The sequence below is a fragment of the Culex quinquefasciatus genome, chromosome 3 (assembly GCF_015732765.1).
Source record: "Culex quinquefasciatus strain JHB chromosome 3, VPISU_Cqui_1.0_pri_paternal, whole genome shotgun sequence".
Taxonomy (NCBI): Eukaryota; Metazoa; Arthropoda; class Insecta; order Diptera; family Culicidae; genus Culex; species Culex quinquefasciatus.
The window spans coordinates 130,895,548-130,911,832 of NC_051863.1; the positions used below are offsets into that span (position 1 = coordinate 130,895,548).

Consider the following 16,285-nt stretch of genomic DNA (forward strand, 5'->3'; position numbering starts at 1 on the left):
CGCTAGACTATTTCTTCAATATTGAAAAATTATTTTTTTAAATATAGCTTTAAAAATTTAATGTTTGATATTTTTTACTCATAAATCAAACACGATTAAAGGCTTTAAGAAACAGAGTTTTTGATGATAGATTTAAAATGCTTATAAAACTGTGATTGTGATTTTTATTTGATTTTTATCACTACAACACTGAACAAAATTTAAAAAATCCAAACGCAACCTGTAAAAATTAAAAACATTCTCGAATGAATTCCGAATTTCAAAATCATCCTTTTTAAAAATCATTCTACACAGTAAAAAAATGTGTAAATTTCGAAGCTTTAATTTCTGAAGGTGGAATTTTGCAGATTAATTGATGTAATTTTACCTCAATTTAGACTTAAAAAGTGACATTACTCTAGAAAAGTGGTAAAATTACTCATTTTCAGAGGTAAAATTACACATTTTTTCTGACATAAAAGATGTACCCCTTCCCAGATGTAATATTACCATGATTTTTTTTTACTGTGTAAAATTGTACAAAAAACAAGAAAGTGCGGAGGGGGGGGACGTGACGTACTTTCTGAAGGGGGGGGGGGTCAGAGCCAGCGTGACAAAGTGTGACATAGGGGGGAGGGGGGGTTAATTTTGGCAGATTTTAGCGTGACATACTTTATGGATGACGCCTTACGGTGTTTGCTTTGTAAGCGAATGGTTCTGGGTTCGATGCCCATCTGCTCCCAACGAGAAAGTTAAGAACACAGAAATTTGAAATGATGAACATGAACGAAAAATCAAAAGTAGCTCGAGCCGGGGTTCGAACCTCCGTCCTTTGGATTGGTTTGCAAAAATGCTAACCACTAGGCCATGACGACTTGGTGAGCGTAGACTGGAATTAGGAATACTGTTACAGAGAGCGAGTTGTGGCGCTATAACCACGGCAAATAGTGTCCAGGGCATTCGTGGAAATACAATGTCCCATCCCAGAGGGTCCCGGAGTACCAAACCTTCTTAGCATGGTGCTCCCAACGAATACAACCAAAAAATCTCGGAGCGTATGGTGGTGTGTCCCCACGCTTCTTCCTCCCCTGTCGATTCAGAATTGTGTTGTTGTTCGAACACTCAGTGCTCAAACTCAACCCAATTACGAGTCATCTCTGCGATACGGCTTTACGCAGTAGGCCTGGCCGCTTTAACGCTTGTGATGTTTCAATGCATTCTAATGCAATGGCGCACTACAAATGTTAATAAATGACAAGAAGAGTGCTAGGCGTCATCTAACCTAAGGCACTCTCCAGGATCCCTTCGAAAGATTGGCTGCGCTAGGGTCTGATTAGATTAGATTAGATTAGATTAGACAGCAAAAAATCCGATGGTAAAATCGCATGCAAAAGCATGCACATCACCTTCGTCAAAATAAACACTTAATATTACACACTGCATGTACATTTTTTGCAAACACAAAAAAAAGCTGCAACCGACGGAATTCAAACCCAGCACCAACAGTAAGGACTGGCGCCTTAGCCCACACGGCCATCAGACCGATGAAAAGCTGTAAGGATAAACGCATATATGAGCATGACATTTCGGTAAAGTAGGTTTCCCATACTGATTGGCTACATATTTCAGGGTGTAATATTACATAGATTTTCATAAAATAATGCAATTTTTTTTACACCCAGACCATTCACACGCAGCTGAATTACTACTTTTTTAGCTGTGTATTCTTTAACTCATGGTTTTATTAAAAACTTATGTTTGTTTTATCAAACACTGTAAAACGTTTTTACCTCAAACATGATTTTTTAAACTCAAGAAGTATTAATTCAAAAAAATGTAATTTTGTTGAATTCAATTTGGATCGTAAATTGAAAATTTTGTAATTAGGGATACTAATTTTAAAGTATTTATAAAAAAGGTGTCATTAATTATTTGTAAAAAACAAATGTTTAAGGCTTATACATTTTTTATATTCAGTGCAGCATAAGTAACAAATTCAAGAAAAAAATAAAAAAAAAACACAGAAAAGACTCAGATTGTAATTTAATCATAAATTCTTCTTCTATCTTATTCAATTAAAAAACTTGAAAAAAAAGATTTTTGGAGGATTTCTTCTACTATATCAATATCTGTTCCAGATTTGCTCCAAATGATTATATTTATAAGAATTATTTTGTTTAGAAATATTGATATCTTCTTTAAGAGTAATGTCTGAAACCCGATATTCTTGTAAGAAATTTCCCATTTTAACATGCGAAAAAAGTGGTGTTTTTTCAATAATTTGCAGCCTGAAACGGTGATAAGATAGAAATTTGGTGTCAAAGAGTCTTTTTTGTAAAATTAGACGCCCGATTTGATGACGTACTCAGAATTCCGGAACAAAGTATTTTTCATCGAAAAAATCACTAAAAAAGTTTTAAAAACTCTACCATTTTCCGTTACACGACTGTAAAAATGTTTGGAACGTGTAATTTTATGGGAAATTTAATGTACTTTTCGAATCTACATTGACCCAGAAGGGTCATTTTTTCATTTAGAACAAAATTCTTCATTTTAAAATTTCGTGTTTTTTTCTAACTTTGGTCCATCTGTGCGAATCTACCCATGTCCCACTTCCTTCCCAGACTGTGCAAGATTGCATAACCGCTCTGCCTTAAAACACTTGTCGCTAAATTGCGGTCACCCCTAGTCTCGCCCAGGTGGGCAGCCGTGTTGCCCATTCTAGCCGAGAAGGGAGCCCGCCCCAGTGGGAAACCATCTGGACTAGGCAGCTATAGGTATCACGCGGAGGCTGTGGCGGTGCACCGATATTGGTAAATCATTTCTGGTACTCACGCCATCGCCGGTCTACGACCTACCTTAGAAAAAACTATCGGATTTTATGACAGAGACAAGTGGATGTGAGTTTAGTTTCATATTTTTATTTCTAAAAACTTAAAATTTCATGTTTATTTGTCTGTGCTTTAAGCTTTAAGGCGAGGGTCCGTTTAAGGTGGCAGCTTTATGCTCAACGAGCGATGTTTAAAAATTACACCGCTGGGCGTGCGATGATTAGTCGGATTAGGCTTCGAAGCCTACGCCACTTGGTTTAGATTTGAACTAGGAACGATATCGTAGCACAGATATCTGTGGCCTTCGGGGGGCTCCCACTTTTTCGAAGCTTGGAATGTTGATTTGGCTAAGCAGCTGCGAAAATGTTTGAAAAATGACTCCAGTTGAAGGTTGGGTCCTGATAAACAATCTAACAATTGTGAAGTTGCTTAAAATTAAAAGCACTTTTCAAAGCCGCCTTCCGAAACGAGTCCGAAAATTAAATCACGACCGCCTTCGTCAGCATAATGAATTAATTGTTTTAGAGTTGCAAAAAACTCCGTCTGGCTGGGCTCAGATAAGGAATCTCCTGCCGGAGGGATTTTCACTATGCACATCACGAACGCAGCGCTGCACGCTAGCCCCTCCAACAAGACCACACCGAACAGAGTCTAGACCTAGAACACACTCTTGGCTTCATGGAGATAACAGTGAGCAATGGGTACCACCCAACGGGAAAGTTCGCATAATGTTGCCTGAATGGGGAAAAAGCTGTAAATTAGTGGTCGTAAAAAAGTGCAAAATTGCGAGTTTAGTGATGGCCTTGGAAAAAGAATATTAAAACACAGACATGATAAGTTTAAAGAAGCACTTAAGACTAAACAGAAAAAAGAAAAGCAAAATATTTAAAACAAGTAATTATTGTAAATAAAAACTCTCAAAACAAACCATAAAAAGCAATTAAAACAAGTGAAATAAATTTAAGAAAATTAATGTTGGAAGAAGTGGACAACTAAAGTAAAACAGAGAAGACCACTACCTCCTAGAAGTGAATTTGTCGTCTGGCATAGAACTAGTAGAAAATTGGTCTAATTCATTCCGTTACGCTCACCCCTAATCTCTCTTTCACTTCTTCACAGTCGAGAACATTCCTGGGGAAGTCATTCTAGATAGCACGGTGAGTACAGGTGAAATTAATTCAAACAATAAAATGGCAAGTAGGAGACTAGCAAAAGAAAAAACAGTCTTCGCGCAAGACCAACGATGCATAACAATTTGATAAGCGTTGAGTATGCTTTAAAATGCTGGAGAAATTATGAAATAGTGTGCAAGAAATACTTTACAAGCCAGATTGAGATTGCTTTATATGATATTCTTAAATAATTTTATTCAAAGAGATAATACCCAATTTACACGAAAATAGTTTTAATATGAAATACATAATTGAACAATTCTCTAAGAAATCGGTCTTTTTTTGTATTTTTTAATCCGGCTGAAACTTTTTTGGTGCCTTCGGTATGCTCGAAGAAGCTATTTTGCATCATTAGTTTGTCCATATAATTTTTCATACACATTTGGCAGTTCTCCATACAAAAATGATGCATGAAAATTCAAAAAACTGTATCTTTTGAAGGAAATTTTTGATCGATTTGGTGTCTTCGGCAAAGTTGTAGGTATAGATAAGGACTACACTGAAAAAATGATACATGGTAAAACAAATTTGGTGATTTTTAATTTCACTTTTTTCACTAAAACTAAAAAAACACTATTTATATTTTTTTATTTTCTGATATGTTTGCCAACTTTTCAGAAATTTCCAGAATGTGCTAAAAATCTTTAACCAAATTAATAATTTTTGAATCGATACTGTTTTTTTTTTCAAAAAATCGAAATATTGGTCGCACAAATTTTTCAACTTCATTTTTCGATGTAAAATCGAGTTTGCAATTAAAAAGTTCTTTAGTGAAATTTTAATAAAGTGCACCGATTTCAAGTTATAGCCATTTTTAGGTAACTTTTTAAAAATAGTCGCAGTTATTCATTTTTTTTAATTTGTGCACATGTTTGCCCACGTTTGAAAAATAAAAAATTAAAAATGATTTTTTTTTTAAAGCTGCGTAAATTCTCTATATTTTGCTTTTTGAACATTGTTGATACGACCCTTAGTTGCTGAGATATTGCTATGCAAAGATTAAAAAACAGGAAAATTGATGTTAACTACGTCTCACCCAAACAACCCACCATTTTCTAATGTCGATATCTCAGCAACTAATGGTCCGATTTTCAATGTTAAAATATGAAACTTTCGTGAAATTTTCCGATCTTTTCGATTTTTTTCGTTCATTTTTTTTTAAATCAAGACTAACTTTGCAAAAGGGCGTAAAATTGAATGTTTGTTGAATGTAGTCCTTATTCATACCTACAACTTTGCCGAAGACACCTAATCGATCAAAAATTCATTCAGAAGATACTTAATTTTAATTTTCATATATCACTTTTTGTATGGACAGCTGCCAAATGTGTATGGAAAATTATATGGACAAACTAATGATGCAAAATGGCTTCTTTGGGCATACCAAAGGCACCAAAAAAGTTTCAGCCGGATTAAAAAAATACAAAAAAAAATCGAATGACCGAAATCTCAGAGAATTGCTCAATTTAGACTTGAAGCTAGCTTATAATATAATCCTCATGTTTCTTATAAAAAATTTCAATTTAATTTACAGTGCATTTGTATTTGCAATGCATTTGAATATAAAAATTCGATTCAACATTAATTTTTTGTACCCAAGCAATTTGCAAACCACCAACAAAACAATTGAAAGTGTGAACAGAAAAAAATGTGGAATGTTGAAAGCCCGCTCGAGGAGGGCGTTCTTCCCCAAACGTCAGAATGAATAAATTTATGGAATTGATTTGCGGAATGCGGAATGCGTTCCGTCCGTCCAACTTTGCACTCGGGAAAATAACAATAACGGCGAGGCGAGGGGGCGGTACACTGTTCAAATGCGTTCAAAAACGGGGACTAATAAATCATCGGGCGCGAGCGCGCGAGAGAAAGTTGAACTGTGAATGAAATATAACGTATTTTGCAACAAATCGCACCCTCGATGCAGGTCGGAATTTTGGGCTGGCATATCTGCTCCGGGTAATTAAGTGTACTCCACTTTGTCCGACATGCCAAAGATTCCAACTTAGTGGTCAAGTGAATTTGAGTTCCATAAAACTCCAGCAAAGTTTCGTGAGCTCCGCCCAAAAAGGTCTTGTGTAACGCGTTTCAAGAGTTGTACTACTTCTTCGGGTACACCCCTCGAGTACACGAGAGACCACGTTGCAACAAGATAGGCCAAAACTGATTGCAGCGCTTCTCATCCACGGGCTAGTTAGTACTGTAACAGCGACGACAACAACCTGCCGGAATTGCAACCACGCCACCATAAAACATCTGCGGTTGCAGCAGCAGCCAGCAAGCCCTTACAGAACCTTACTACAAAGTCGACTGGGGGATTGCAGACTTGGAGGAATTTGAGACCGCAGAAGACGCGGACAAGTCGAGGAGGGTTTTGTTTTGGTTAACCGTTTGAGTAATGATTTATTCGTTGTAATGACCATCAACACTGTCCGCTACAACTAGGGACTTGTACTAAGCTGTTGTTTAGGTTTATGAAATGGAAAACAGACTTCTCTTTATCAACCAGGGGCGTGGACTCTAGAGATAGAGGTTTTTTGAGCTACCAAAGTTTGAGTTTTATCCATACCTTCTGATCTGAATCTTGTTAGAATCTTGCTAGAATCGTTTAAACATTCCTGTCAAAATACTGAAATAATTTACTGCTCTGTTTAAATTTTGCCAGAATGCTGTTTGAACACGAATTTACATTTTTTTTCAAATTTGAAATAGAATAGGTAGGTATATCACAACTTTACAGACGGTGTCAAAAGTTTAAAAATTCTCTAAAAATTGCTTTAAAGTTTTGGTGCAAGCAAAGAAGTGTGTGTGTAAAAAACAATAAAAATAAAAACAAATAAACAAAATCTAAAAGAAACGTTGCAAAAAACATACATAAATAAAGATTTAAAAAATAGGAAGGCAGAAAAACATTCTACAATTTTGTTTTTGCAATTCCGTCATGAAACTAGTTCTTTGTTATTTCCGAGCAGTGGAACGGCCTACTGTTCTCTACCAAAAATAACAGAATGGAAAAGTTGAACTTTGGTATGATGGTAATATTCATTAGGAAATGGTGACATATTTGGTGTTGAAAAAATGTGTAATCTCACAAAAGAAAATGTAAAAAAAATGTTTTCTGGTAAATATTCATCAGGTTCACTTTTTTACCATCATTTTTTCTGTGTACGGCTACTATTTTTGAATTCCTCCCATTCCAATCAAATTGTATAAATTTATATTATTTTTTTCTACTAATTACTGAAAAAATGTATACAAGAATTTAAACCAAGCTGGAAATTTTCGTTTTTTAACATTGTACATTTCAACATTTTCGGAAACAATACATAAAATTTATCAATTGCTCACTCATTTCTTTAAAAAATATCACTTTTGTTTAATCCTTAAAATCCTTTAAAAAATAACGCAGTGAACCATCTGCACATTCAAATTTAGTTTTCTTTTGAACTTTTTTTTGTGTTGTAGCCAACAATTTAGGCCGATGCAAATATTTTTCAAAGTTTTTGTCCCTCGACTCTGGCCGGGGCTGAGGGGGAGGTATTTTACACTAGTTTTGTTGTTTTGCAATCATTAGTTTTCAAAAAACGTAAGATTTAAAGGAAACAAAGCAATTCTATTTGCGATACCGTAAACTGGGGTAACTTTGATAGCCCGGGGTGACTTTGATAGATTTTTTAAATGCCCGTCAAATTAATATCTAAACATTTTTGAGAATTTTGAGTATGTAAGCATTAAGGGATACCTTATTATCGAACATATATGCATAAATGAGAATGTTACATTGGATGTATCAAAATTAGTAGCCAAATCAAATTTCTATCAATATCACCCCGGGCTATCAATGTCACCCCGGGCTATCAATGTCACCCCGGGCTATCAAAGTCACCCCAGTTTACGGTACTTAACATCGGAAATTATCAAAAATTCAAAAGATTTTCAAATCAACCCAAGCATGCTTAACATTATTTTAAACCATGATTTAAACGCTTTTTTTCGAAAACTTTGAAGGGGAGCAAAAACCTTAAATAAAATTTGTACCAGCCTTATTTAAAATTAAAAAAGTTGTAAAAAATGAAAATGTTCACGTTTTTACGAAATTTCAATTGTTTTTTCTGGTGTCTTGTTTTCAAAGAGTTTATTAATTTCGATCATTATAAATTTTGAATCAAAAAGATTTTTTTTAATTTCAAATTAAGGTGACAAAATGTGGACTTTCGTCGTCATAAAAATGGTAATTTCAATGTTTTAAATACAGTCGCTCCTCAGCATCCGACGAGATCGGATCGTTTGCTTTGCTATCGTTTGCATCATTGTTACAATATGGAAACAAAAGAACTACAATTCGCGAAAGTGAAACCTGCTCAACGTGCTGGCTGGGTGTGACAGTATCCCAAATCTGCAAACGGCCCTTTTGTCGTTTTGATACGGCAACTCGACATCCCGATTAAATTTGTAAGCTTGGCTGATACTATCAACCGTTATTACCCGACGGTACTAAACATCAGCAAACAAAATCGTTACACAGTGAAAATTGTTCTTACCGATCGTGACGAAGCAAACCATCTAACCAACAATCCGACATTCACATCATCTCATCGTGTATATGTGCCATGTCACAATGTTGAGATAGATGGAATCGTGTATGAACCAGGACTCAACCCCAAGGATCTTCTCAAGCATGGACAAGGCAAATTCAAAAATCCTGCCATGGAAAGTGTACCCATCGTTCGATGTAACCAACTGGCTAAATTTTCTACTCTGGAAAATAAGTACATCCCTGCAAACGGAATGCGAATTACGTTTGCCGGCACAGTTCTTCCCGACTTCGTCGAATATAAACGTGTCATCATCCCAGTACGACTCTTCATACCGAAAGTCATGTACTGCCAAAGATGCTATCAATACGGACACACTTCAAAGTTATGCCGAAACCCTAAACGGACTCCAGAAGCCTCGTGCACTAGCTGTAAAACTGCACATAATCGAATCCAGGACTTCAAGGCCATGGCCCTCAAGCTGAAAAACCAACACAAAGAAACATCAAAAAACAATTACAGTCGTGCCTCGGTTTAGCACCGCATATGGGGGATGCAAAACCGAGGCGTGCATAACCGAGGCACAGAGCTTATGGGATTTTGGCTATATGGGAGACATTGGCTTTAATCGTACGAAAAATCATGCAAACATCAAAAAATTATAGTGTTTTGGAATCGGGATGATGTCAGCTATCCATTAAAATTATTATTTCATGAAAATTTTCACAAAAATACGTATTTTTCCTGTATTTCGAAAATGCATATTTTTTTCTCTAAAAAAACCAAAAATATATTGTTATTGCAATATGGGTATCAAATGATCAGGTTTTTTTAATACATTTTGGATTTAACAATATAAATTTTTAGAAAATACTCAAAATTTTAACAAAACTACGTATTTTCGAAAAAAAAATACTCAAAATTTCAATTTTTACAATATGGGTATCAAACGATAGGGATTTTTTCATACATTTCGAATTTAATAACAACATTTTTAGCAAATTCTCAAAATTTCACAAAACTACGTGTTTTCGAAAAAAATACTCAAAATTTCAATTTTTACAATATGGGTATCAAACGATCGGCATTTTTTCATACATTTCGAATGTAATAACAACATTTTTAGAAAATACTCAAAATTTTCACAAAACTACGTATTTTTGAAAAAATACTCAAAATTTAAATTTTTACAATATGGGTATCAAACGATCGGGATTTTTTCATACATTTCGAATGTAATAACATATTTTTTTGAAAATACTCAAAATTTTCACAAAACTACGTATTTTTTAAAAAATACTCAAAATTTAAATTTTTACACTATGGGTATCAAACGATCGGGATTTTTTCATACATTTCGAATGTAATAACAACATTTTGAGCAAATTCTCAAAATTTCACAAAACTACGTATTTTCGAAAAAAAAATACTCATGAAAAAATCCCGATCGTTTGATACCCACATTGTAAAAACGGAAATTTTGAGTATTTTTTTTTCAAAAATACGTAGTTTTGTGAAAATTTTGAGTATTTTCTAAAAAAGTTGTTATTACATTCGAAATGTATGAAAAAATCCCGATCGTTTGATACCCATATTGTAAAAAATGAAATTTTGAGTATTTATTCGAAAATACGTAGTTTTGTGAAAATTTTGAGTATTTTCTAAAAATGTTGTTATTACATTCAAAATGTATTAAAAAATCCCGATCGTTTGATACCCACATTGTAAAAACGGAAATTTTAAGTATTTTTTCGAAAATACGTAGTTATGTGAAAATTTTGAGTATTTTCTAAAAATGTTGTTATTACATTCAAAATGTATGAAAAAATCCTGATCGTTTGATACCCACATTGTAAAAACGGAAATTTTGAGTATTTTTTTTTCGAAAATACGTAGTTTTGTGAAAATTATGAGTATTTTCAAAAAATATGTTATTACATTCGAAATGTATGAAAAAATCCCGATCGTTTGATACCCACATTGTAAAAACGGAAATTTTGAGTATTTTTTCGAAAATACGTAGTTTTGTGAAAATTTTGAGTATTTTCTAGAAATGTTGTTATTTAATTCGAAATGTATGAAAAAATCCCGATCGTTTGATACCCATATTGTAAAAATTGAAATTTTGAGTATTTTTTTTCGAAAATACGTAGTTTTGTGAAAATTTTGAGTATTTTCTAAAAATGTTATTGTTACATCCAAAATGTATGAAAAAAACCTGATCATTTGATACCCATATTGCAATAACAATATATTTTTGGTTTCTTTAGAGAAAAAAATATGCATTTTCAAAATACAGGAAAAATACGTATTTTTGTGAAAATTTTCATGAAGTAATAATTTTAATGGATAGCTGACATCATCCCGATTCCAAAACACTATAATTTTTTTATGTTTGCATGATTATTCATAGAATTATAGCCAATGTCTCCCATATAGCCAAAATCCCATAAGCTCTGTGCTTCAGTTTAGCACTGGGCCGTGCTTAACCGAGGCAGCTGAACGGTGCAAAACCGGGGCAGTGCAAAACCGAGGCGTGCAAAACCGAGGCATGACTGTACTTGGCTGCCACAACTGGACAAGAACAACAACAACAAGGTCCAATGAAACCCACACAACCCCAATTTTGTGATCATCCAAAACCTCAACAGAAGCCATCATCCAAGGTCACCCCATTCTTCACTCTATCCCAGCTGGTATCGCTGATTTGTGATTCGGCTGGAATTGGAGACGATTGGAGAGAAACGATCAACGTAGCAATGCCGTTTTGGAAACATCTCTGGGAATTCATAGTTTTAAAAATTCCTCAATAAGATCCTTTTGTAACATATTAGTTACCAAACTTGTGAAACAGCCACTCGGCTCCGTGAAGTTAAATCGATTGAGCCCTAATAAATAAACGAAGTGAAAAATTGAAACAATTGAATGAAAATCATTTTTGTTATACATGTGGAAATTCGTTCAATTGACTATTTTTTAAATTAAGACGCAGATATCATAACTCATCTAACAAAAGCAGTCGCGGGCCGGAAGGTTGAGCACCCCTGGTTGAGATGGTTTAGTGAAGAAGTTCGAGCGATTTTAAAGCCTTTTCTCAGTGGGGAATCAAAACATGGATAAAACAAGCTAATTGAAAAAATCTTGCTTATTTGCTACAATCACATTACTTTTAAGGTGTAGAAAATTCTAAAAAAAGGGTTCAAACCTTATTTTTTTTCTTTCAAAAATTAAATTAGAAGAAAAATATCTTCAGATTTCTAAAAATTTTAATTTTCGAGAAAAACAACAAGCGATTGTTTGTCTTTTAGAGTGCATTTCCTGGATTAATTTGCGATAGGTCCAAAATGTTATTTTAGATAAGACCGATTTTCGATCTGCTTTCCATCAAATTAAACACAAAAATCAAAACCAAAAGTTTTTTAAATTGTTTTTCTGCACGTTCTTCAAATTTTCTAAAATATAACGATTTTTTTTAAAAGAAAAATGCAAATTACTGCCGAAGGATTTGATCTTTTTCGGAATATTGTTTGGATTTCTCTTAAGATGTCTTTTCCTGGTTAAGCAACAGTTTATCCCGATCGGCCTAGCAGAAGAACAAGGCTGGTCTGAAAATTATTATGTTATACAAATCTGCCCAGGATTTATAAGATCCACAATGCGAAACATAAAAAGATCGACGGCTTAGGAAGTAATTGGCAGCGGTAGACTTATTATTTAAATAGACCATCTAAACTAGATGCATGCGAAAATTTTGCGTAACACATATTACTCAACTTCGATTACCCACCATCATCAGCTATGACGCACAGGGACGCTCCCAAAATGAGCCTCCTCTTTCGAGAGCCGACCTCCCGCCAGCAAGATTATGATCCGGAAAAGTACACTTATCAGAGTGATAACCCCTGCGGGACACTGCGAAATTAGTTACCATCCCTCAAAAGAAAGCTCCAAATCAAATTGATTCCCCCTAGCTGCAGCAGCTCAAAATCCACACCTTGCGGCGTTCAATCTCTCTATCTATCTCTGCAACTAATAGTTCATTACTCGGTCAGGGTGCCCCCCTGAAATGACTTCATTGAAATTGGCAAACACACCTCATAACCAACCGTTCATCACAATAGGGGACTGCTGCAGGCTGGAGGTCCCCAAGCTGACCGACTGACTTCAGGAACTAATCAACCTCGAGGGCGCTACCGAGTTCAACCTGTTCCGAGCCGTGACCAACGCGTCGCATCGTAATAGCGCGAGCGCGCGCGGGAGATTAACCATAAACAAAGACGAATCTCAACACACGGTGGTGGTGTTGTAGGTACAATAGAAGCCAGGTCTTCAACGAGTTTCGCGCACGTTTTCACCCTTGAGCCCGCCGACTTGACGCGCGCGTAACTGAGATGCCTTGCGGCGACGGTGACAACCTGCCGGCATTGTCTCAGACGACGGCGGTCTTGGTTGCAGACATAACAAGGCTCGCCACCAAAGGCTGCACCATGCAGTCTGGTGCAGGGAGATTGGGTTTCCTGTACACGCTGAGACAAGACCGTGAATGTTTTGTGTGACAGAAACACTGCAGTGACACAGATCTTTTGTTTTTCGGGGGGGAAGTCATGCCGTATCCTTGTTACATCGGACATTGATCGGTGGCCCTGCCCTTGTTTTGAGGTAGCAAAACCGCCAAATTCTACTAACTTCGACGTTCTTCTCGCGTTCCGTAACGCCCGTAACGCATGATTACATGACAGCGGTTGCATTCACGGCTCAATAGCAAACTTCATTCCGGTGCCATGTTGTCCATGCTAATTGGCCGGAGTACAACGCAAGTGTACAACATGAACACGCGTTGATTGACCGCGTGCGGCCAGCAGCAGCGTATCGTAGTGTGTTCGCGGAGAAGGCTCCCCCTTTCGTACTACCTTCACCATGGTGGCACGGTGTGTCATTGATACCCCCCTTCATTCAAGTGCATCGCGAATTATGTGTGAATCATGTTTCACCTCAACGCGTAAGCGATCCTCGGATCTCTTTTGCATTTCCTTTTGGCAATGTTGTCGTCCAAGATTTTGAAGGGAAAGGTTGGAACAAATTATAAAATGGTACTTCTTGACAATTTTATAGAGAAATATTAAGGAAATCTTGGCACTATTAAGAAATCCAAACAATTTTTAAGTTTAACATTAAGTTTGTTTAGAATTTTCTCACAACCTAAGCGTATAGTGCCTTGGATCTTGGAATCGTTCAAGTAGGTAACGATAGCGAAAGGAAGGCCACTTGATTCAAGCGGCCACACTCGCCACACACACAGGAGACACCGCGATGAGGAGGATGATCAAGTGTCTTAAGCTGGACGTGCGACTCATTACGAGCGTGTGCGATCAAGGAAGGTAACAGGCTCAGGTGTAGAGCATTGGACTGATCGTCGCGGTTGTGCTTTGATGTCACAGGAAACATTTATGAATCTAGTAATATCGGTTTAAACCTGAGATATTTCGTCAAAAATTACCATCATTTCATATACAGAGAAATCTATTTGTACGCGGAGGCGTTACGTTTTGTAACTTGTCAATTTCTCAGGAACGAAGACAAGTTTGGAAGCTTTTCGAAGCAATTTGTACGTCTTATGGAGATCTACAATTCGAATTTTAAAGCTTGCAAAAAAGTTTTTTGGTTACAAGGAAAAAGACGAAATAAAAAGCGTAACGCCTCCGCATAAAAAAGGTTTCTCTGGTCAGCAAATTTATTTTAAGGTGGAGGCGTTACATGCTGTTATAAATTATCACTCATGATAGCGACGTTATGCCCGTCTGGAATATCAAAATCGAGTGGTGGTATCAACAAACAATGAAAAAGATTGACTTTTGCACTATTTTCTAATGATGATACAGTGAAACCTCTTTTTACGCGGTGGCGTTACGCTTTTTATTTCGTCGATTTCTCTTAAACCATACAATATTTTTGCATGCTTCAAAAAACGTTTTGTAGATCTGAACAAAACCTACAAATTGCTTTTAAAAGAATGCAAAAATGTTGCGTCGTTCCAGAGAAATCAACAAAATTAGTAAAACGTAACGCTTCGCGTAAAAAGTGGTTTCACTGTACTCTTTTTCTTAATTTTCTGATTGCTCTGAAACGATACAACATTTTTGCAATTATTTAAAAAAAAAAGCGTAAAAAGAGATTGCTCTGTATTTGTTGTTTTTCAACCTTAAAATCATATAATTAGCTCAATCAAATTAATTGGTTATCACCACTACACTTCAATCCAAACAAAGACGACAGTTTTTCAAAAGCTTAAAAATAAATTAAAAATTGATTTTTGTTGTCCTTTGGATTTCAAATGAACCGCAATTTTTTATTCAATTAGATTCATATTAAATAGTCCATTTTTAATATTTATTTTTATATATTTTTTATATGACATGAGTAGAAAAGCTAGACAAATTTCTTTGAAAATGTCTAAAAAAAACAAGGAGTGACAAAAAATAAAATCATGCCAGTCAATGTAAAATTTGAGATATTTTTTTTTAATTTCATGTTTTATACCGCCAACTGAGGAAACTCGGGACGACAGATTGAATAGCTAAGGAAATTTTAGAACAATAAAACAATAAAATCGGTGTATTAATTGTTTTGTTCTGGTCCTATTTTAACCGAAGCCATACAAAACATTATGCAAAAAAAATAGCTTAAATAGCTGTCTTCTTTCGTCACATTTGTGATGAAGAATAATTTTAATGTTTTAATTTTATTAAAAAAAATATAAATATACTTAATAAAAAAACCCACTATTTCAAAAATATATAAAATATAATTGCAATATTTAAAGCGCTAGGCATTTTATGGATCTGTAAACTAAAATTCTATCAATTTTCCCTAAGCAGAAAAATTAGTGCTGATACATGCCAAATACAAATTCTAATGCTCTAAAATTCTTATCGATTACGTACAGTTAAACCTCGCATAGTGCGTAGGCGTTACGCTTTTTGTAACTTAGATTACTCTAAAACGACATATTATTTTTGTAATGTTTTTGAAGCTAATTGTAGATTGGACCAAGACTAACAAATTGCTTCAAAAAGACTGCACAAATATTGTGTCGTGGTTGAGAAATCGACGAAATACCAAACGTAACGCCTGCTCACTATGCGAGGATTAACTGTATTAAGTATACGACTTGGCATCTATTTCCATTACCAAATATCTGAATTTCCAGACCAAAATTTGATTATTTTTTTTTCAATTTCGTAAATTACCGGGACGCATAATAAAAAATTTAAAAATCAGAGAATTCGCGGCATGAACGCACTAAAAACATATAATTTCATTTTCTCGAAACGTCAAAAAGCTACGTGCGACAAGAGAGCACAATCACAACGAAATTTTAATCGACTGGACGACGACGAAGACTACGATTTGACGGATGATAATGGTACTTGATCCGGGCCTCGAAAGATATCATTACGGAGTACCGATTGAAAGAGGACTTGAGAGGCGACTCATTAGCGTGTGGCAAGACGCGTGTTCGATTTCGGATTGCGTGCTCTGACGGTGGATTAGGGTGTTATCAGCTGGTCTTGCGACAAGATTTATCTGATAGTTGTGATTTCCTAATTTGGACGACAGCTGATCATTCCTTTTAGAGATTTTTTTTTTGTATAATGGGAAAGCAAAATGTTGGCACTTGAAATTTGTTGTACTTACTATGCTTTTTTCTAAAACATTGATTATCGAATCTTACCTGAAAAGGAAGAAAAATAAATTATGTTAATCATCTGGA

The 16,285-nt window shown here is 35.4% G+C and overlaps 1 protein-coding gene across 2 annotated transcripts in view; it reads right to left on the minus strand.

Annotated features, from left to right (window-relative positions):
- LOC6051143 overlaps positions 1 to 16,285 on the minus strand; it is a 326,944-nt gene that overhangs the window by 84,205 nt on the left and 226,454 nt on the right. The gene's annotated exons all lie outside the window — the stretch shown is intronic.